The 21996-nt window shown below is 41.5% G+C and overlaps 1 non-coding gene across 1 annotated transcript; it reads right to left on the bottom strand.

Moving 5' to 3' along the window:
• Positions 1-20308: 20308 nt before the first annotated feature.
• TRNAR-CCU (transfer RNA arginine (anticodon CCU)) lies at positions 20309-20381 on the bottom strand. The gene has a single exon. It is a non-coding gene; the product is annotated as a tRNA-Arg (tRNA).
• Positions 20382-21996: the final 1615 nt, after the last annotated feature.

The raw sequence follows: 21996 nt of genomic DNA, 5'->3' as shown, positions 1-21996 counted from the left end.
TGCTGCCAACAATGCTGCACAGAATAACCTTGAACATGCACCCTAATGGAACCATATGTGAGTTTTTCTGGAACACACATATCCGGGAGTGGAATTGCTGGGCCATAGGAAATAGGCACACTTAATGTAGCCAAGATTGACTGGGTTGCTCTTCTGGACAGTGGCCCTAGCGGCCTGTCCACATTTCCATCAGTAGGTGAGGAATGTACCAGTTCCCATCGTACTTGTCAAGCCTTATTCACCTTTTTAATTTTTGCCCATCCGATGGGTGCAAAGTGGTATCCCAATGTTGTTTTGATGTTTCTCTGATTGCTGGTGATGGTAACCATTCTGGTTTCCTTTTTTGTGGATTGCCTCTTTTTAATCTGTGGGGTTTTTTTCTCTTTGAATTACTGACTTAAAATATTATACATTGGGCAGCCCAGTGGCTCAGTGGTTTAGCACCGCCTTCAGCCCAGGGTGTGATCCTGGAGACCTGGGATCGAGTCCCACGTCAGGCTCCCTGCCTGGAGCCTGCTTCTCCCTCTGCCTGTGTCTCTGCCTCTCTCTCTCTCTCTCTCTCTCTCTCTCTGTGTGTGTCTCTCATGAATAAATAAATAAAAATCTTTAAAAATATATTATATATTATATACATATATAATAGCTTTATTTGTATGCCATAGGATTTAGCCACTTAAAAAGCATTCATTGGTTTTTAGTATATTCACCACAATCCATTTTAGAACTTTTTCTTTTTCAAAGATTTTATTTATTCATTCATGAGAGAGAGAGAGAGAGAGGCAGAGACACAGGCAGAGGGAGAAGCAGGCTCCACGCAGGGAGCCCGATGTGGGACTCGATCCCAGGACTCCTGGATCGTGACCTGAGCCAAAGGCAGACGCTCAACCCCTGAGCCACCCAGGGGCCACCTATTTTGGAACTTTTTCATCAGCCCAAAAAGTGACCGTGCCTTTAGCTCAAGGAAACATATTTAGGCTGGACACTGCCTGTGACCTTGCTGGTTGCATAGGCCTGGACAAAAGGTCTGTGAACTCCGGTTGCTGTCGCCCTGGCTTCTGCTTTCCACAGCATGCTTTGGCTTCCCTTGGAGTGTGTGAGCGTCCTCAATGTCCTTCCCACAAGTTCTTCCACAGCACATGTCCTCACTTAGTGCTTGTTGCCAGCACTGGTTTCTGTTTGCTTCCAATCAAAAGAATCTAAACTAAGAATTTTTTAACTAGATGGAGGATTTTGCAAGCAACAGACCCCAGAGTGTGTGGAGTTCATGGAGCCGTAGTGGATAGCAGAGCCCTCCATCTCTTCTATAATAAAGGGCAGCAAAACTGTTGATCAGATTATGGTTCGTTTCCTCCTGGGACCATGTACCTACCTATAAAATATATGGATGTTTCCCAGGGTGAGCTACTTTTCTGACTTTCTTGAGGAGCTTTGAAAGAGACAGAGAGAGAGCTAAGCTTTAGTTCAAGATGATCCAGCTGAAAGAAGAGAACAAGCCTGGTGCACAGCTTCATTAAGAAAGCATACACCCGGGCCAGTGATCTATCAAAGCTCTGTTTGTCACGCCACCCTTAGGAAGTGGGCTGCTAGGATAGTACGATGCTCAGCAGGGGAATCCTCTTACCACCTTTCTCAGGTGGGACTTTGGATGACACTGGGTGGAGGAAATCCAATGGACACAATTCAGTTAATCAAGGACGTCCTTTCACTGCCAGAGAAGTGATTGACAAGTGGACATTTGCAAAAGATGGTCCAAGAGGATCATGTTCATATTTGAGATGTTGCTTTCCTTTTTTTCCTTCTTATTAAACATTTTTGGTCTCTCTCTCCTCATGCAGTATATCAGGTATCATTTAGGCCACAGATTGCAAGACTATGAGATGCCACATCTCACCCTGCCTGAGTCATGGGCATCACCAAGAGCTACTTGACTTGGTAGCGCAATGGGGAGACTAGCTGTAATTTTTAATTGTCTCCTAATGGGGGAGGGGTGGAGGGGTTCAGCCCATTTTTGGTTGTATGGGGAGTAACTGTATTGTTAGGTGGTAATATTTAAAAAATGTGTGTGTAGGAATAAAGGTGCACGTGCACACGTGTGTGTGTATGCACCTAAACTACCAAAGATAGACCGTGATATACATTTATTATTTTGTCTTCTCAGAGCAGAGAAGAAGACTGTATTAGTCAGGTTTCTGCTGTGATAATGCTACATAACAACTAACTCCCCCACCCCTGCCCCCTGCCATCTTAATGGCTTACAAATACAGGCACTTATTTCTTACTCATGGGTCTACAAGTGGTTGTGGCTTTGCAGTACTCGGCTTCTAGCTGCAGGTTGGTTTCCGGTCTGCTCTATCTATGACTAGTGGCTACTCAAGGCTCGTTCTTCTCATTGCAAATGGCAGAAGTACAAAAGAGGCCAAACCAAACTCTGTGAGCACAAATAAAGCCTCTGCTTCAATTCCATCAGCTAAATCATTGAGGATTGAGATTTATTCTCTGCCCACAATAAATCCCAGTAGAGGAGGGGAAGGAAGGAAGAGTTGAGAATAAATAATTCATTCTATCACACTCCCTCTTCTTCTAAGAAATCAACCCTGTGGTTTAAATGTGCTTTCTCTCAGCCGATTACAGTATTATCCCTCATTTGCTCATGTTAGAAGCCTATAAGAGAGGGTCCAGATTGGGAAGGGAGGAGTATTTGTTTAAGTATGAGTTTAAGGTGACTATGGGACAGAGAGATGACAAGACGGTTGGATATAGATCCAGAGCCAAACCATTCTGGTTGTTTATGTTCCTACTCAAGCTCCTACAGATATTAGAAGTGGGGCTACTGATGAGTGGTACTAGTTTCTTAGAGTCCTCTCCACTAAGGTGTCCTTATAATGTAACTCTCATGAAGTTATTCTGGATTTTGCAGCAAGACTGGTCCTGTTGCCTCTCATATATAACTCTGTGAATTACTAAATGTCAGCATCAAGGTTCCCATGCAGATTTTTATTATTTTTTAATTTTTTATTTATTTATGATAGTCACACACAGAGAGAGAGAGGCAGAGACACAGGCAGAAGGAGAAGCAGGCTCCATGCACCGGGAGCCCGATGTGGGATTCGATCCCGGGTCTCCAGGATCGCGCCCTGGGCCAAAGGCAGGCGCCAAACCACTGCGCCACCCAGGGATCCCCAGATTTTTATTACTACAGAGAATTTTTAAAAAAATTTTTTTTATTTATTTATGATAGTCACACAGAGAGAGAGAGAGAGAGAGGCAGAGACCCAGGCAGAGGGAGAAGCAGGCTCCATGCACCGCGAGCCCGACGTGGGATTCGTTCCCGGGTCTCCAGGATCGCGCCCTGGGCCAAAGGCAGGCGCCAAAACGCTGCGTCACCCAGGGATCCCGAGAATTTTTTTTTTAAAGATCTTATTTATTTATTCATAGACACAGAGAGAGAGAGGCAGAGACACAGGCAGAGGGAGAAGCAGGTTCAACACAGGGAGCCCGACGCGGGACTCGATCCTGGATCTCCAGGATCACACCCCAGGCTGCAGGCGGCGCCAAACCGCTGCGCCACCAGGGCTGCCCTACTTCAGAGAAATTTTATGACTTAAGGGCATTAACGAGTAATGTTTTTCAATCTAGAATTACTTTAGTCCACTATTTGTAAAGATTCTTCTGAAAAAGAATTTTCTGTGCTTGTGTAAATACACTTGAGTCATCATATCTTGTGCAAATTGTCTGTATTGATTAATGGTCTCTTGTTTGCTTCCTTTTGCTTGTTGTATTTATAGCTCACATTACTTATAATTGTTGGACAACATAATATGGACCAGATGGCTTCATTATTCTGTGTTTCACATTTTGAATTTTAAATGTTGTGTCAAACTGCCTGTCAGTGGCCAGCTGTGTCCTGGAGGAGATATGAGGCCAAACCATAGTCCAAAGATCCCAGGCCAGATACCAGGGACAGTAAGTGCTGCTAAGGTATTAGCATTTGAGGTTTCCTCTGGCTCCTCTGCCCTTGGAAATTCAGACTGGAAGGCCAAGGGGGAGAGAGAGACGGTATCAAAGGCCTTCTGAATCACTCTGCTGCCCCATAATTGCATTGTGTTTGAAAAGGCTTTTTACCAATAAGCTCACAAAATTTATTATGTTAGGAATTTTAAGTATAGCAACTAATATTTTAAAATAAGAATACAAGTCAGGGACCTAGCAGGAAACAGATGATATACTCAAATGGGATCATTGAAGAATGGTTACTTAAGGGACTCTTTACAATAGTATGGGTTAAGGAAAACAAGGTACAGTGAAGTAACAACAGTCTGTTCTGGTCTCAACTTCAGACTAGAACATTGGCTCTTCTTGGGTCAAGAGCCTATTGGCTTTTTTTTTTTTTTTTGTGCCTATTGGCTTTTGTACTGGAACTTACCTCATCAGCTCTCCTGGTTCTCAGGTCTTCAGACTCATCCTAGAACTATACATTAACTTTTCTGGGTCTCCAGCTTCTCCGGCTTGCTGACTCATCCTGCAAATCTTGGGGCTTATTCTCCATAGTCATATGAACCAATAATAAAGTGTCCTCTCTCTCTTATACACACACACACACACACACACACACACACACACACACACACACACTCTGGAAAACCCTGACTAATACAGAGGGCAAGGCAATAGGTGCTGTGGCCTTTCTTGGACACATAGATAATCCTAACCACCAGGTGGTGGTGGGAGCTGGGGAAATAAATACCTAAAATCTCGCCTTTCTCCCTGGTGCCTCCAATTGGTTGAACTCACCTGGTTGTTATAGAGCAAGGGAACCATTGATTCAGTCTTCAACAAGTCTGAGATAGAGAGCAGGATGGAGGGTGAATAGTGGGTCTATAGGGGCAGGTGGAGCTTTTCCAGATAAGTTTCTATTACAACTATTGTTACCATATTCTTGATATCCTCCCGGAGATGTGCTATGCATACAAAAGCATATATGGGATCTTGGTAATTTTCCTGATATTTCAAATTCTTCCAAAAATATCATTTCGATGGCTACATGGTATTAGCAAGCCTTTTATTACGAAATAGTGTTACATAGACTAGATATAACATTTATACAATATATATAATGAATGAAATTCCAGTGTATCCTTGATGTTGCTTAAGAACTAGAATTCTGGATCCCTGGGTGGCACAGAGGTTTGGCGCCTGCCTTTGGCCCAGGGCGCGATCTTGGAGACCCGGGATCGAATCCCACGTCGGGCTCCCGGTGCATGGAGCCTGCTTCTCCCTCTGCCTGTGTCTCTGCCTCTCTCTCTCTCTCTGTGTGACTATCATAAAAAAAAAAAAAAAAAAAGAACTAGAATTCTACCAAAACTTCTCAAGACCACTGTGGGCACCATCCCAATTATATTCCTTCCCACGATGGATAATTTGTGAAAATAATTGCATTATCATATTTCTGAATATATGTGTATCCTCAAACAATATATTGTCAAACTTTGTATGGTTTTGATATTTATGTAGTTTCAACCTGCATGTAGATCTCTGAGAATCAGTTTTTATCCTTGATGTAATTTTGAGATTCATCCAAGTTGATGCACATTATTTTAATTTTTTCTGCTATATATTGTTCCATTGTGTGTGTGCTATAATTTGTGTTACCATCAACAGGCATTAGTTATTTCTACCTTTTTTTAAAAAAATATATTTTATTTATTCATTTGAGAGAGAGACAGAGAGAGCACAAGCAGGGGGAGAGTGAGAAGCAGACTTCTCACTGAAGTGAGAAGCCTAATGTGGGGCTTGATCCCAGGAGCCTGAGATCAAGACTTGAGCCAAAGGCAGACATTTAACCAACTGAGCCACCCAGGCACCCCTATTTCTACCTTTTATATGGTATTGCTATAGGATTTCTGGGCACATATGTGTATGAATTCTCCAGGATCAATACCTAGGAGAAAAAAATCTGGGTGGAGATTATCTTCAAGTTTACAAGGTAATACAACATTTTCGTCCAAAAATTTTCTTCCAATTTTCACCCCCCACTGCTAATGTATTAATTTTATGGCTTCATATACTCCCCAAACCATTTTTGCCAATCTGACAGGTGTAAAATGGAAGTAACTGTTCATGTCTTTTGCTCATATTTAAGTCATCTATTTCTTCCTTGTTGATTTGTATAAGTTCTTTGTATATTCCAAACATCCATCTTTTGTCAGTAACATTGCAAACACTGCAAATTAGACTTCATCAATACTAAACACTTTTTAAAAAATTTATTCATGAGAGAGGCAGAGACACAGGCAGAGGGAGAAGCAGGCTCCCTACAGGAAGCCCGATGCAGGACTGGATCCCAAGACTCCAGGATCACGCCCCGAGCCAAAGGCAGACGCTCAACCGCTGAGCCACCCAGGCGTCCCAATACTAAACACTTGTGATCATGAAAACATAACATTAAGAGAGTGAAAAGTCAAGACATATAATATGAGAAAAAATTTCAATACATATATTGAACAAAGGACTGATATTCAGTTTACTGAAAACTCCTTTAGGTCAGTGAGAGAAATACAGACATCTCGATTTTTAAACATGGACAAAGCTTTGAACAGGTACTTCATAAAAGATGACTTCTGAGTTGCCCATCAACGTAGGAGAAGGTGCTCAGCTCATTAGTTCTTCAGTGAAATGTAAATTTAAGACACAATGAGAAGCCCCTCTGTACTCTTCAAATCTTAGCACTAGTGCAATAATGCAATAATGTGGAGTATCAAAAACTTTTATTCTATGGTGGTCATGTATCTTGGTTCAATTGCATTGGAAAACAGTATCTAGTTTCTAGTAGTCTGATAGTATATACTAAAGTTGGACCTAGGCATAACTATAATATACAGCTCCATTCCTACATATATACCCAACAGAAATTCCTACATATGTTAATAATAGCAATATTCATCAGAATCAAACACTGAAAAAGGTCTAAACGTTCATGAAGAATTGTTTATCTATGCAAAAAATTGGATGAATCTTACAACTATAGGAAAGAATGAAAGATACTATATACAAATGAAAGCATGCTATATGATTCTGTTTATATAAACCCCCAAAACTGACAAAACTAATTGATGGTAATAGAAGTAAGAATAGATACCTTCAAGGAAGCTAATGACTTGGAGTGAATATACTGGGAGCATCTGGGACTAAAAACATTCTTTATCTTTTTCTGAGAGTGAGTACATGGGTAAATTCATTTGTGGAAATTCATTGAGGTGTGTCCTTATGATTTCTGTACTTTTTGGTATTTATGTAACACTTCAGTAAGAGCTATCTTGAAAATGCCATGTGTTTGGAAATCAACAAAAACGCATCTAAATAAATAATCACGAGTAAAAAAGAAATCATGATGGAAATGTAACTTAAGGACAATACTGCATATTAAAACAAGTTAAGTGGTACTGTAAGGGAAATTTATAGTCTTAAATGTTTACATTGGAAAAGAAGAGAAGCTTAAAAATATGGGGCACCTGGGTGGCTCAGTGGTTAAGCATCCACCTTTGGCTCAGGGTGTGATCCCGGGGTCCTGGAATCGAGTTCTGCATTGGGCTCCCCACGGGGAGCCTGCTTCTCCCTCTACTTATGTCTCTGCCTCTCTCTCTGTGTCTCTCATGAATAAATAAATGAAAATGAGCCAAGTGTCCAAGTATAGCACTAAAACTTTTTAAAGCATAAAAAAGCAACAATAAAAAGAAATGAAATAGAAAATATACAATTTAAAAAATCAACAAAGTCTAAAAGTTGGTTCAGGGAAAGCAAAAGGGAGAGAGAGAGAAAGGCACAAACAACTTTTAAGGGTGAAAAAGGAATTGTAGTTCCATAACTACAGGGAGTCCGACCATATCCAGTAGTACAGTTTTGGTTCTTTTCTTTCTTTTTAAATATTTTTTTTTCTTTTTAAATATTTTAATCTCTATGCCCAGTGTAGGGCCTGAACCCACAACCCCAATATCAAGAGTTGCAGGCTCTACCAACTGAGCCAGTTAGATGCCCCTGGTTTTTGTTTTTTAAAGATCTAAAGATGGCCCTACTTGGGGAATGTATTACAGAGGAACTCGAGTGGATGCAAGCAGACTAGTTAAGAGATCACTGCTGTGGAGTGGCTCAGTCAGTTAAGCCTCTGCCTTCAGGTCATGATCCTGGGTTCTGGGATCAAGCCCTGCATCAGGTTCCTGCTCAGCGGGGAGCCTGCTTGTCCTTCTGCCTCTCCTCTTTCTCTCAAAAAAAAAAAAAAAAAGAGGTCATCACTGTAATCCAGATGAGAAATAATGGTAGCTTTTATTGGGAATAGTGTCTTCTCAGATAGGATGCTTGCATTGTTTTTTTGTTTGTTTTATAATTTTTTTAAAGATTTTATTTATTTATTCATAGAGACACAGGCAGAGGGAGAAGCAGGCTCCACACAGGGAGCCCAATGCGGGACTCGATCCCAGTTCCCCAGGATCATACCCCGGGCTGCAGGCGGTGCTAAACTGCTGCACCACCGGGGCTGCCCAGGATGCTTGCATTGTGAAGTTACCTATTTACTCTCTTAACTTTTCTTACAATATTTTTATTGTTTGATTTTTATTCTCAAAACTGTAATTTTAAAACAGATTTTATTTATTTGAGAGAGAGAGAGAGAAAGCATGAGCAGGAGCAGAGGCAGAGGGAGAAACAGGCTCCCTGCTGAGTAGGGGCTTTGATCCCAGGACCCTGGGATCATGACCTGAGCTGAAGGCAGACCACACTTAACCAACTAAGCCACCCAGGCACCCCTTGAAACTGTAATCTTGGGACGCCTATGTGGCTCAGTGGTTAAGCATCTCCCTTCCGCCCAGCGCGTGATCCCGGGGTCCTGGGATGGAGTCCTGCATCGGGCTCCCTGCACGGAGCCTGCTTCTCCCTCTGCCGGTGTCTCTGCCTCTCTCTCTCTGTGTCTTTCATGAATAAATAAATAAAATCTTAAAAAGAAAAAACAAAAAACCCTGGAATCTTTAAAAAATATAGCATGAAGTAATGCTATGTCTTTTTTCTCAGAGGGAGAACTATTTTTTTTTAATTTTTATTTATTTATGATAGTCACACAGAGAGAGAGAGAGAGAGAGAGAGGCAGAGACACAGGCAGAGGGAGAAGCAGGCTCCATGCACCGGGAGCCAGACGTGGGATTCGATCTCCGGTCTCCAGGATCACACCCTAGGCCAAAGGCAGGCGCTAAACCGCTGCGCCACCCAGGGATCCCTGAGGGAGAACTATTTATATTAATACAACTCACTCAAAAATAGGTTTGTGAAATACCCTTGCATATTAGGTTTCCATATTTACTTGAGTCTATTTCTGAGTTTTCCATTCTTTGTTCTACCATCTATTTGTCTCTTTCTATGCAAATACTATATAATAGCTTTTGTAGTAAGTTTTAATACCTAGAAAGGTAAATTACTCCCCTCACTATTTTAAATTTTTTCTAGCTTTATTTTCTTACATGTATTCTTCTATATGAACTTTAAAAGCGTTTCATGCTGATTGGAATATTATTTTTAGAAAAATTCACACTTGTCTTCCATTCTGGAAACATATCCTAACTTTCCATTTATTCAAGACACCTTTTCTTTTCCATAAGTATAGATAATGAAAAGTTGATTGCAGTTATGTTTAGTATTTTATGCCTTTTATTTGAATATCTGAAAGTAATATTCATTATATTATGTAATTTAAGAAGCAAATAGTGCTCATTTAGTTAATCACTTAGTAGGCTAAATATTTCCAACATTTCAAGTGTGTCATTTTGACTATGGAAATTCTTCTGCTCTGAAAATTACTGAAAACCTCTTATTCATGATTAGGTTGAAAAGAAGGAAAAGTATTAAAATTAGACTAATCAATTTCATATATAACATATAACAGACACTTGTGTAACATTTGAATTTGTTATGCACCATTATCTCTTTTACAGATGCTCCCTTCCAACTTTTGATTTCATCATGTAGCAAAGACATGGGGGGACAGGTTTGGGATTTGAATCAAATTATCTTCATAATTTCTGGGTGAGTCAGGATTAGATGTTCAGTTCGTAATGAAGCTGCTTGGGTATCTAATATCTTCCAACACCCCCCACACCCTCGCCACAAACACTACCTCAATGCTTAGAGAGGAAAAAGACTACTTTTTTTTTTTAATTAAATTTTTTTTTTTTTAATTTATGATAGGCACACAGTGAGAGAGAGAGAGGCAGAGACACAGGCAGAGGGAGAAGCAGGCTCCATGCACCGGGAGCCCGATGTGGGATTCGATCCCGGGTCTTCAGGATCGCGCCCTGGGCCAAAGGCAGGCGCCAAACCGCTGCGCCACCCAGGGATCCCCAGAAAAAGACTACTTTTAAATAGTAAGACTCCTAATGAGTAAGAATGATCAAAAAATGTTGACATTATTATTTTTTTTTATGTTTTACTCAAATTATAGTCTAGTGGAGTAAGATGACAGATGTAGCTCTTATTTATTACTTGGGTTTGCCCCAGAAATGGTTCTGGAAACATCAACAGGTTTGCACCCTTACCTGAGACAGATGTTTGGAGATGAATCTTGCCGGTGAGAGACAGGGAAAGAGAGATTGATTGGTTTTCTGTCTCCAGTCTGGGTCAACAACCAACTACTCCTCTGTTTTAACCTCTCCTCTCTCTTGCCAGGGATGAATCTGGTTTTATTTAGAGAAGACAGCAGCCAAACCAGAAACTGCATAACTGTGAAAGGTAAGTATTTGGGGGAATTATTTTTCTCAATACCTTTATCTAAAATGAAGCAGATATGAGAATGTGAGGGGAAAGTTTAAATGTGGTATGTTTGGGGGAAGGGATGACAGGATTAATTTTCAGTATATTTTAATGTAAACAAGATGGGAGTTGGCTCTAGTCACTCAGGTAGAGTGGGGCTCCTTTATGGCCATGCATGTCAACCCGAGCTACATATTAAAATCACCTGAGGGGATCCCTGGGTGGCGCAGCGGTTTGGCGCCTGCCTTTGGCCCAGGGCACGATCCTGGAGACCCGGGATCGAATCCCACATCGGGCTCCCGGTGCGTGGAGCCTGCTTCTCCCTCTGCCTATGTCTCTGCCTCTCTCTCTCTCTCTCTGTGACTATCATAAATAAATAAAAATTAAAAAAAAATAAAAAAAATAAAATAAAATCACCTGAGGTAAGGGGATCCCTGGGTGGCTCAGCGGTTTAGCTCCTGCCTTTGGCCCAGGGTGTGATCCTGGAGTCCTGGGATCGAGTCCCACATCAGGCTCCCAGCATGGAGCCTGCTTCTCCCTCTGCTTGTGTCTCTCATGAATAAATAAATAAAATCTTAAAAAAAAAAAAAAATCACCTGGGGTAATAAGGAAAATGCTAGTGCTTCAGCCCAAACTTCAAGAAGTTCTTACTCAATTGGTCTGGGATTGGGCCTGGGCCTGGGTCTTTTAAAAAGCTCCCTAGTGATTCTAATGTGTGGCCAAAGCTGTGAACACTGTTTGGGGAAATTACCAAGGGCCTAGGAGCATCAGGTTTTTTTAAACAATGCAGGAAACAAAATCGCAAGATTTGCCAAGGGATTGCAAAATGATGTGTCAACAAAAAGTAGGAGACATTTATTTATTTTATTTTTTTAAGAAGATTTTATTTATTTATTCATGAGAGAACAGAGAGAGAGAGAGAGAGGCAGAGACACAGGCAGAGGGAGAAGCAGGCTCCATGCAGGGAGCCCGATGTGGGACTCGATCCCGGGACTCCAGGATCACGCCCTGGGCTGAAGGCAGGCACTTTAACTGCTGAGCCACCCAGGTGTCCCAGGAGACATTTATTTTAATTCATCTTGTTAGGGAACAACCAGTGTCCAATAAGTTAAGTTTGTGAGGTTATTTTTTCAAATTGATCTTTTCATACCTAAATAATATTTCCATTAAATGAAGAAGAGTGCCATTATCTCACATGTGTTACTATTTGAAGTAATATCTTGACCTTCCAATATATAACTGTTTAGAAAGACCCAACATAGCATGATTAACTTTTTGATTGTGGAGCTATACATACATGCCTGTTACTGTTACAAGGTGATTTCTGCAACATGCTTCATGAAAAAATCTTTGGATCTTATTTCAGCCTTAAAGTTATAATTCATTTTGGAAAACAAAGGTCATTAAACCTCTTGGGATTTATTCAGTTGTTCATTCCTAGGGTGCAAGGATTACAGAGTTTTTCAGTGCCTGCTAGGCCTCTCATTTTCCCCAGCTTCCAAACAGTTCTGCTTAATAATGTGCAGATAGAGCCAGGATTAAACTCATGCTTCTGATTATTCTTTATTATTGTTTTTTAACTGACAAGTTATTACATTGGCTTTATTCTTGTCACTTTCCTCTGACGCTCCAATTATCTAGGCATCAAAGATCATAATGAAATAACAAGAAAGGAGAATGTTAAAAAATCATCTGTACAACACTAGGCTGTTGACACATGTGTTAAAACTAGCTTTCCAACCTGGGAATGAGTCTGCATGAGTCACAGATCCTTCTTTTCTATGAGAAGTTGAGTAAAAAAAAAAAAAAAAAAAGGATGGGGGGGTGCAACTCTTGATTTTGGGGTTGTAAATTTGAGCCCCATGTTGGGTGTAGAGATTACTTAAACATAAAATATATTTTTTTAAGATTTTATTTATTTATTCATAAGAAACACAGATTGAGAGAGAGAGGCAGAGACATAGGCAGAGGGAGAAGCAGGCTTCATGCAGGGAGCCCAATGTGGGACTCAATCCCAGATCCTGGGATCATGCCCTGAGCTGAAGGCAGACGCTCAACAGCTGAGCCACCCAGGCATCCCAAAAATAAAATCTTAAGAAAAAAAAAGGATGATGCATCAGTTGGGATTAGTTTGACTGTAACAGAAGCAATAGAGCTTTGTGCTTCTCACTTTGAAGCCCTGGCTGTCTTCAGAGGCCCTGGCTACCTCCAGCTCTCCTCTCTGCTTTCCCAGGGTATGGCCCTTGTCCTAACAGTTCAAGATGGAATTAGAGCCATCCCATCCATCAACATGTTTAGCAGCAGGACGAAAGCAGAGGCCATAGGAGGCAGGGCAGGGCAAAGAAGGAACAAAGTTGAGCTCTTGCTCTTAGGAAAGATCTTCCGATAAGATTACATGATGAGATCACATTTATAGCTCATCAGCTAGAACTTAGTCATATGGCCAACCTAACTGAACAGCAGTCTGGGAAATGTAGGCTTTACCTGGTATGAGGTGTCCAGCTGAAAATAAGGAGTTATGAGAGGGATACAGAGACATTAGGGGTGAACCAACAATCTGTGCCTTTGGTGGCATATGTTGGATTGGATAGTCTCTGGGAAATTATTTTCTGAGGTTGAATTCTCCACAAACTTTTATTTTCTATCAGAGACTCCTCTGTACACACCATTACTATTCAATTACTTTTCGGGAGTTCTTCTCTCTCTGCTTTTCGGTGGGACCACCGTGGGATAAACAAATAGAACTCCATAGAAATCAACCTTTTTTTTTTTCTCATAGAAATCAAACTTAAAAAGGGACCATATTGCAGAGAAGTGTACGTTTTCATTCTAACCTGCTCCTTCTTCTCAAAGACAATTTATTCCATTGCCTTACAGTATTTTTATTGGAATCTTTCTAGGACTGCTACCACAAGATGGAAAAGGTAGTAACTGAAATGGAGGGATCTGAGAAATGTCACTAAAAGCCTTTCTACAAAAAAAAAAAAAAAATCTCACAGATTTTCCAACACATTACCTAAGATCACACAATTAATAACACATTGCTTTCTAAAATACAAAGTATTTTGGGGGAATTATAAAGAATTGAGCTCTTTTTAGCTATTTATACCTTAATATGAATTAGTTCATTATATACATGAGATCCAGCTGGAATAGGAATTTTGAGAGGTGAGATGAAAGGGAGATATAAATTAGGAACATGACAGGAAGACCTGGGTGAGGCCACAAAGACTCACCCATATCTCCTAAGGATCCCCCCACTCCAGTGTAGACCATTGGTTTCTACTGAAATATAAGGACACTGGTGGGAATGTCAAAGAGGATTGGAAGAGATGGAAGAGCAAAAAGACAAATATCACTACTTCAGGCTCCCGTTGAAAGAGACATTTGCACACTTAGTTTTACTTGGAGGAAATCATCATTTCATAATCTAACATGCATATACACTTAAATAAGAGTAAATCATGTTTTGAGACCAAGATATTGTGAGGAAAAAAAAAATCATACTGCATTACTGGAGGCTATCATTTTGCTTGAAGCCAAGGTATCTGAATCCAACATCACTTTCACAGACATTTCCTTTCCCGATAGTGGATTTTTCCTTTGCTTCTGCTGATCAATGGGAATTTGTTAGCTCAGACTGAAACCAATACAGTTCACTGGGATAAGTAAGCTGTCAAAATGATGAGAAGAAGCACTGGAACTAAATGTCATCCACCATGTCAGTAAATAGTGACGGTAACACTTGCATTTCACGGACATGTTTACTCTTTGCCTTCTTTGCTTATGTTCACTAGGTTATAAGGATCCTTCTGAAACCGTTCCCAGAGAACAGAAGAAGCCAAGTCAACCATGTTGGGTGACTTGAGAGCAAGTTAGTTATCCTATGCCAGTTGGTTATTATATAGGAATAGTGCCACCAGGGGCTAGTGCAGAACAGCGTAGGCCGAAGGGGTCTTGGTTACTCATCATAGCAGATGAAGTTGGTGCGCCACCTACACCTCCAGGCACTTGCTATTCTGGTACTCATCAGTGCCAATGGCTTCTTAGCAGTAGTGGGTTTGTGCTTTAGCCCTTTGCAGGGCAGGCCAGGCCAGAAGTGGCGGGGACCGAAGGCCCCTGGGAGCTACCCTCAACCAGGGATGAATAGGGTTGATGGATAAATGTCTCCGCTTCCCCAGCTCTTGAGAGGCCTGTTCAACATCATCTCCCTGAGATGCCCAGTAGGATTAAGCCCCTTTTGCTCATAGTAACAAGCTGCTCATGAACGCATTCTGTATTGGCTTCCATCCCTTTTCTCTTTTATCTTCCCACTCCCCAACCAGAGCTTCCTAGGATCACCTCCCAGATCAGCTACGGGCATTCAAATTCCTGTCTCAGTGCTTGCTTCTGGGGGATCTCCACCTGAGGCATAGGCAAGAAAAGTAATAGAGAGCTGAAGAAGACATAAAGCTATCCATGGTAGAAACTGGACTTCAGTATATAGAAACCAGGTGGTGCTTTATGTAACTTATTCCGTCTCAGAAATTTCAATGAAGATTGTGAGAACAGTAGCAGGAAATATTTACTCTAAGTTCAGAAATGATCCTGCTTAGATGGATAGACTGAGAGATAATTTGAGGCTCCAAAGTTCTTCACAAGAGCACCATACTTGTTGGGAAGTCTTGCTTGCTTGTAGTAGTCGCTGGGACTTTTTTTTTTTTTTTTTTAAAGATTTTATTTATTCATGAGAGACACAGAGAGAGGCAGAGACACAGGCAGAGGGAGAAGCAGGCTCCATGCAGGGAGCCCGACGTGGGACTCGATTCTTTTCTTTCTTTCTTTCTTTCTTTCTTTCTTTCTTTCTTTCTTTCTTTCTTTCTTTCTTTCTTTCTTCTTTCTTTCTTCTTTCTTTCTTTCTTTCTCTTTCTTTCTTTCTTTCTTTCTTTCTTCTTTCTTTCTTTCTTTCTTTCTCTTTTCTTCTTTTTTTTTTTTTTGAGGTATTCTTGATTACTACATATGAGAGACAGAAAGAGAGAGGGAGAGACTCTTACATGAATACATTGAGATTTGGGTTCGGGGAGTGGGGAGGTCATCCATTCAGGATGCAGAGACAATCACATGGGTGTACAGGGGAGAGAGGAAGAGAGTGGGGACACGGGAGAGGTCCTTGCCCTGTTATGTATGACATCTTCCTGCAAGCTCTTCAACCTTGAAAACGTTATATTAAAACAAAAATGGGGGAGTCCCGCGTCGGGACTCGATCCCGTGACCCCGGGGTCACGCCCTGGGCTGACCGCTGCGCCACCCGGGCTGCCCTCATTGCGCCCCACTGAGACGTTAGACTCTGTCATAGGTATGTATGCATAGGACAAAACATAGTACACCTAGGGTTGGGCACCCCCTTGGCACGTATACCCCGCGAATAAAGAGCGACGGCTGTATTCTCTCTGTTTGATTCGATTCTGGACTCCTACAAACAGCCTTTCTGTCCTACGTGCTCCGTCCCGCAGACCGTGCGCCCCTCCGCTCCCCAGGGCTGGAGAGAGCAGGCTTGCCTCGGAGCACCCTCCGTCTGTGCCCTCTCCGTCCTCAGAGCTTGAGCTGGGATGTATGGAAGGAGAAAAAAAAGAAAAAAACCTGAGAACTCACTTCCAGGTCATCCCTTAAGACCTGGGTTCCTTACTCAGTCCTCTTGCTCTTTATCCACTGTGCTAGGTGGAATAATGCCCTCTGCTCCCCCCCCCCCCCCCCCCCCCCCCCCCCCGGTCCACGTTCAAAGATCTGGAACCTGTGAATATGGTACCTCACGTGGCTAAAAGGATTTTGCCGACCTGATTATGTTAATGATCTTGCAATGGGGAAGACTGTTCTGGATTATCTGGGTGGGTGTAATCTAATCACCAAGGCCCTTGTAAGAAGGAGGCAGGAGAGTCAGAGTCAGAGAAGATGTGAGGACAGAAGTAAAAGAGTGATTGATAGAGGAGGAAGGGACCAGGAGCCAAGGAGTTGGGGCAGCATCTAGAAGCTGGAAAGGGAAGGAAAAAGGTTCCCCTCCAGAGCTTCTAGAAGGAACACAGCCTTGCCCACCCATTTTAGGTTTCTGACTTCCAGGACTATATGGTAATGTATTTGTGTTGTTTTGAACCACTAAATTTGTGATGATTTGTTTCAGCAGCAAAGGCAAACTAATATATCCACCTTGCAGAGACTTCTGGGAGTTGCTTTATATATCATGTCTAAGTTTTTTCTGTCATAATCAAAGGGAGAGATGGTGTGGGACTGTCCTTACTTCATCTTGAGTGGAACCAGAGTCCATTCTTATTTTTCAAAATGTTATGACTTTGGACGGTAGGAGCTAACTTCCATGTCCTGTGGACCCCACCTATGAATCTTTGAGAACTTCCCTACTTTCTGAGTTAACATGATGTCTTATCCCTTTCCTTGTTCAGACCTGGAACAGCCATTTCTCTGATGAAGTTTAAACGAGTGAAAAAAGTATACATTACAATGTGTTACTGAATTCTTAAGAAACCATCATTGAAGCCCAGCACAGTCCTGGTTCTCTCTTCCTTTTAGCCACAGGGCAATGTGCTCCATCACCCACCTGCTTGGAAACCCCTCCCTCCCTCTATTTAGGTACCAGCTGAGGGAGTTCTGGCGTTTTTCCCTCAACAGTCCTCCTCCCCCCAGGTGCACGCATACTCTGTGAGGCTCAGCGAAGGCACAGTTGGGCAGGAGTACCCAGGATGGGAGACAGGGACGAAGCCTGTCCCCAGGTTCCCAGCATCCCTCTGACCCAGCACAGTGCTTGGCCCACAGATAGGGCTAAATGCACAGGTATCTAATCAAAGCTAACAGTTTACGACCAGCAATTCAAAAATACCCAGATGTTGCAGAGTGAAGCTTGAGGATGAATGCATTTAAGTGAACAAAGAGGCTTGAACGAACAGACCCCAGTCAGCGATCATGGTACACACACAGCTCCTGTAACACTTCTCTCTGGCTGCAGAGCCTGCCCAGTGAGGTGTTACCAAGTCTATATAGTGAGAGATGCAAGGAATGATGGGAACTGGGTTAGCATTGGCAGGCAGCCTTATTCATATTCTGTGCTCTGGGGTGCAGGACTTGTCTTGGGGAACGACTATTCTTGTTTGGGAAAACATTTTGAGGGGCTTTTTGGTTATGCAAACCAAAGACCTAGAGGTGGATCTGGTGAGAGAGGTTGTGGAAATGGGGAACTAGATTACTGCTTAGAAGTCTGTCTCATTAAGGAAAGACATGTGTCCATGAAAAACAATTTTTTTTTTTTTTGGTCTAAAAATTTTTTTGTGAAACATGAGTCCTTACGGGGCTGAAACTAGGGGTGAGGAGAGATGGGAAAAGATGTTATGTTCTGAGGGGTAGAAGTATGAAGGTAGTTCTGAGTGATAGCCAGGACATACACACATTCCCTGAGAATATTCAGAAATATTCTGGAAGGGCAGCCCGAGTGGCTCAGCGGTTTGGCGCCGCCTTCAGCCCAGGGCCTGATCCTGGGGACCCAGGGTCGAGTCCCACGTCAGGGTCCCTGCATGGAGCCTGCTTCTCCCTCTGCCTGTGTCTCTGCCTCTCTCTCTGTGTCTCCCATGAATAAATAAATAAAATCTTAAAAAAAAAATATTCTGGAAATATCTGGGCCTCTACTGATGGAAGAGTGCTAAATTCTCCAGCACCAGCATACCATCTATATAAAGATGGAGGAAGAATATGGTGATGGAGGAATCATGGCAGCATCTAGCTCAGTGCTGTCAAAAAGAAATATCATGTGAGTTACGTATGTATTTTTACATTTTCTATTAGTCCCATTTGAAAAAGTAACAAGAAACAGATGAAATAACATTTTTACTATATTTTATTTAACCTGATATATCCACAAAATCATTTCTACTTTTAATGAACACAAAATATTAATGACATTTTACATTTTTCTTATAGTAAATCTTTGAAATCCAGTCTATATTTTACATTTAAAGCACACCTCAACCCAGACTAACCCTATTTTTTTTTTATTTTTTTTTAAAACTTATTTATGATAGTCACACAGAGAGAAAGAGAGAGAGGCAGACACACAGGCAGAGGGAGAAGCAGGCTCCATGCACCGGGAGCCCGATGTGGGATTCGATCCCGGGTCTCCAGGATCGCGCCCTGGGCCAAAGGCAGGCGCCAAACCGCTGCGCCACCCAGGGATCCCCAGACTAACCCTATTTAAAGTGCTTAATAGCCTAATGTGGTTAATGGCCACCATAGTGGACAGTACAGTTCTATTCTTTATACTTTATGATTATTAAAGTAATTTCAAAGCTGTTTTTTTAAAAAAAAAAACTCGCTGTAAGAGCCTGCTTATCTTGGCGACTGTATTTACCTTTGCCATAAAAACGAAAACAAAAATCTATTACAGCCAACACAGTCTCTTTATTTCAGAAGACTGTCTTTACAAAAAGCTTATGAACTGCTTATGGCCATGGGTGACTTCTGAGTGGGCAGACAGATTTAAGCCCAGAGATGAGAAATAGATTGATGTAATCACAAATGAATTTAAAAATAAAAATATTACAGCCACATCAGTATAATGGTTACTTAGGAGATAAGTCTCTGCAGGAGCTAGCTTAAGAATGCACCTCCTACTTAATTCATTTTCAGGAGTCTTCTGAGAAAATGCCATGTTGTAAGAAAGGAGGTATTAATTTATTGGAATGAAAGGAAAAAGTGCTATTTTCTATTAGAATGGCTGTATGATTCGCCAGCCTCTTTGTCTCTGCTGTTTATATAACCCAAGCATCCCAGCCACACCAGCCTGGAGTTTGAGTAGGTCAAAGCAACAGTGACAAAATTCATACACCTTGTATAATTCAAAACCCATGTAATTCAGATGAATATTCAAATAGGTACATTATTTCTGTTTAATAGCTAATGGGGTTGTGCCATGTGCAAATAGGATCAACTCAATATGAAATTTACTTGGTCCTGTAGCTTTGGCATGATGAGATTGGTTTTGTTTTGTTTTTTTTAAAGATGTTATTAAAAAAAAAAAAGATGTTATTTATTCATGAGAGCCACAGAGAGAGAGAGGCAGAGACATAGGCAGAGGGAGAAGCAGGCTCCCTGTGGGGAGCCTGATGCAGGACTTGATCCCAGAACCCTGGGATCACGACCTGAGCCAAAGGCAGACGCTCAACCACTGAGCCACCCACGTGCCCTGGAATGATGAGATTCTTAAAATCATGGACGAATTATTCAGATTTCATACATAAAGTTAGTCCTCATTAATCTTTTCACACTGCAACATTACAAATCTACGTAATACAAATTTGCAGAAAATGAGCACACATTTATGGTCCTAGGCTCTGCTTCCACCTCCAGCACTCTTTTGGAACTCTGGTCTTTCAGATTCCTTCCAGATGGTCTTGGTAGTCTCAAAGAAGTCTCATGAAGATTCCAAAAAGTAATTCCATTGGTTGCCCTGTGGCACCCATGTTAGTTATTTATATATATATAATTTCTGTGCCCAACATGGGGCTTGAACTCATGACCCTGAGATCAGGAGTTACATGCTCTACTGACTGAGCCAGTCAGGCACCCCATGTGGCATCCATGTTTATGTTCTCCCCTGCTCCAGACCTTTATAGGAAAATCTGTTTAAACTGCTAATGCCCAAGATGGCAGCTAGTTCTCTATTGGTGGTTTCCAGAGATGAGGCCAGAGCTAATGGTTGTCCTGAAGGTGTGCAAGGCCCATGCTGAAGGCACTGATGTCTGCTTGCAAAGCACAGTGTCCCTTTTGCTGCAAGAACCATGGGTAGTGGGTTCTGTTGCCCATGAATGGAACTGCCGCAGTTGACACCTGGTGGTTCAGTTCTTAAGAATTTTGTTGGCTTTTTTGCTTCAGACCCCAGATTCTGAGGCTCTATCATCAATCCAGACGATCTGAAGACCTGTCTCTTTCTTTGATCTTGTCCACTCTTCTGGTGCCCAAATTATTCCTTGTGATTCTCTTCCCTTAGAATGAGTTTCTTTGAAAAATATGTTTCCATAAATGGTCAAGGATTTTCTATTCTGCTGTCTAAGCCCCTAAGTTAACCTGATATCTGTGGTGAACAAAATTTAGATTGAAGCTGAGTTACCTGCTATACTTAAGGAGAATATTCTAAATAACATTTTCTCCTCAGTTTTGTCCTCTTTAATATAGTGGTAAGTTACCCAGTGAGTAGCATCCATTTCTTTTTTTTGTTTGTTTTTTTTAAGGTTTTATTTATTCATGAGAGACACAGACAGGCAGAGACACAGGCAGAGGGAGAAACAGGCCCCCTGCAAGGAGCCTGATGCTGGACTCAATCCGGACCCTGGTATCACGACCTGAGCCAAAGGCAGATGCTCAACTGCTGAGCCACGCAGGCATCCCTGCATCCATTTTAATTTTAATTTAATAATCAGCTCCTAGAAGAAGGTCTGGCACAAAATGAATATTATGTGAGTGAGAGTTTTTATTTGCAAGGAAATCTTCATTCTGAGAACAAGGCTTGAATCTTTTTTTCTGGTGTCCTCATCAAGGTCAAATTTCAACCTTTGTTCCTTTTGGCATTTGTATCAGATGTCTAAATAGGGAGAAGGCACACACACACACATAGCAGAACAGTCCAACAAACCTAAAGCACCATAGTGATTGGACAAATTAATTAACCTTTCACATTCTCTTTCCTTACTGTGTAAAGGGAAAAATAAGCATAGAATTGTGTGAAGCAACGCATCTTTAGCATTATACCTGTCACATAATATTTGCCGACAGATGGTAGCTATTAAAAAGTATTCTTGATATTTTTAGAGAAGGAAAAAGAATCCTAAGTGTTTGAATATCATTTGAGTCTGTCACTGTTCTCTGAAACCATGAAACTTCAAATCTTATGCGAAGGCAGTAGAAATGTTCCCCAAATTCAGTAATTCAATACCCTTTATATGTATATGGGTAGGAATAATATTGCAGCAAAATAGTTTGTAGCTCATTGTATAAAAAGGGTTGGTGTTTCCTTTGAGCGATTGATATTTCTCCTTATGTTATTATTACCTATCTGTCTTCTTGGAGGCAGAGGCTATTTAGTTTTCCTGATCTCTATATCATATGCATGAATACAATGCCAGGAACTTAATAAATGTATGGTCAATGTTTACAACAAGGTACTCCATTTCTGAGATATTG

This window comes from Canis lupus, chromosome X, assembly GCF_003254725.2.
Source record: "Canis lupus dingo isolate Sandy chromosome X, ASM325472v2, whole genome shotgun sequence".
Lineage (NCBI taxonomy): Eukaryota > Metazoa > Chordata > Mammalia > Carnivora > Canidae > Canis > Canis lupus.
Note: the sequence above shows the minus strand (reverse complement) of the source record. Positions and strands in the feature narration are given on the sequence as shown.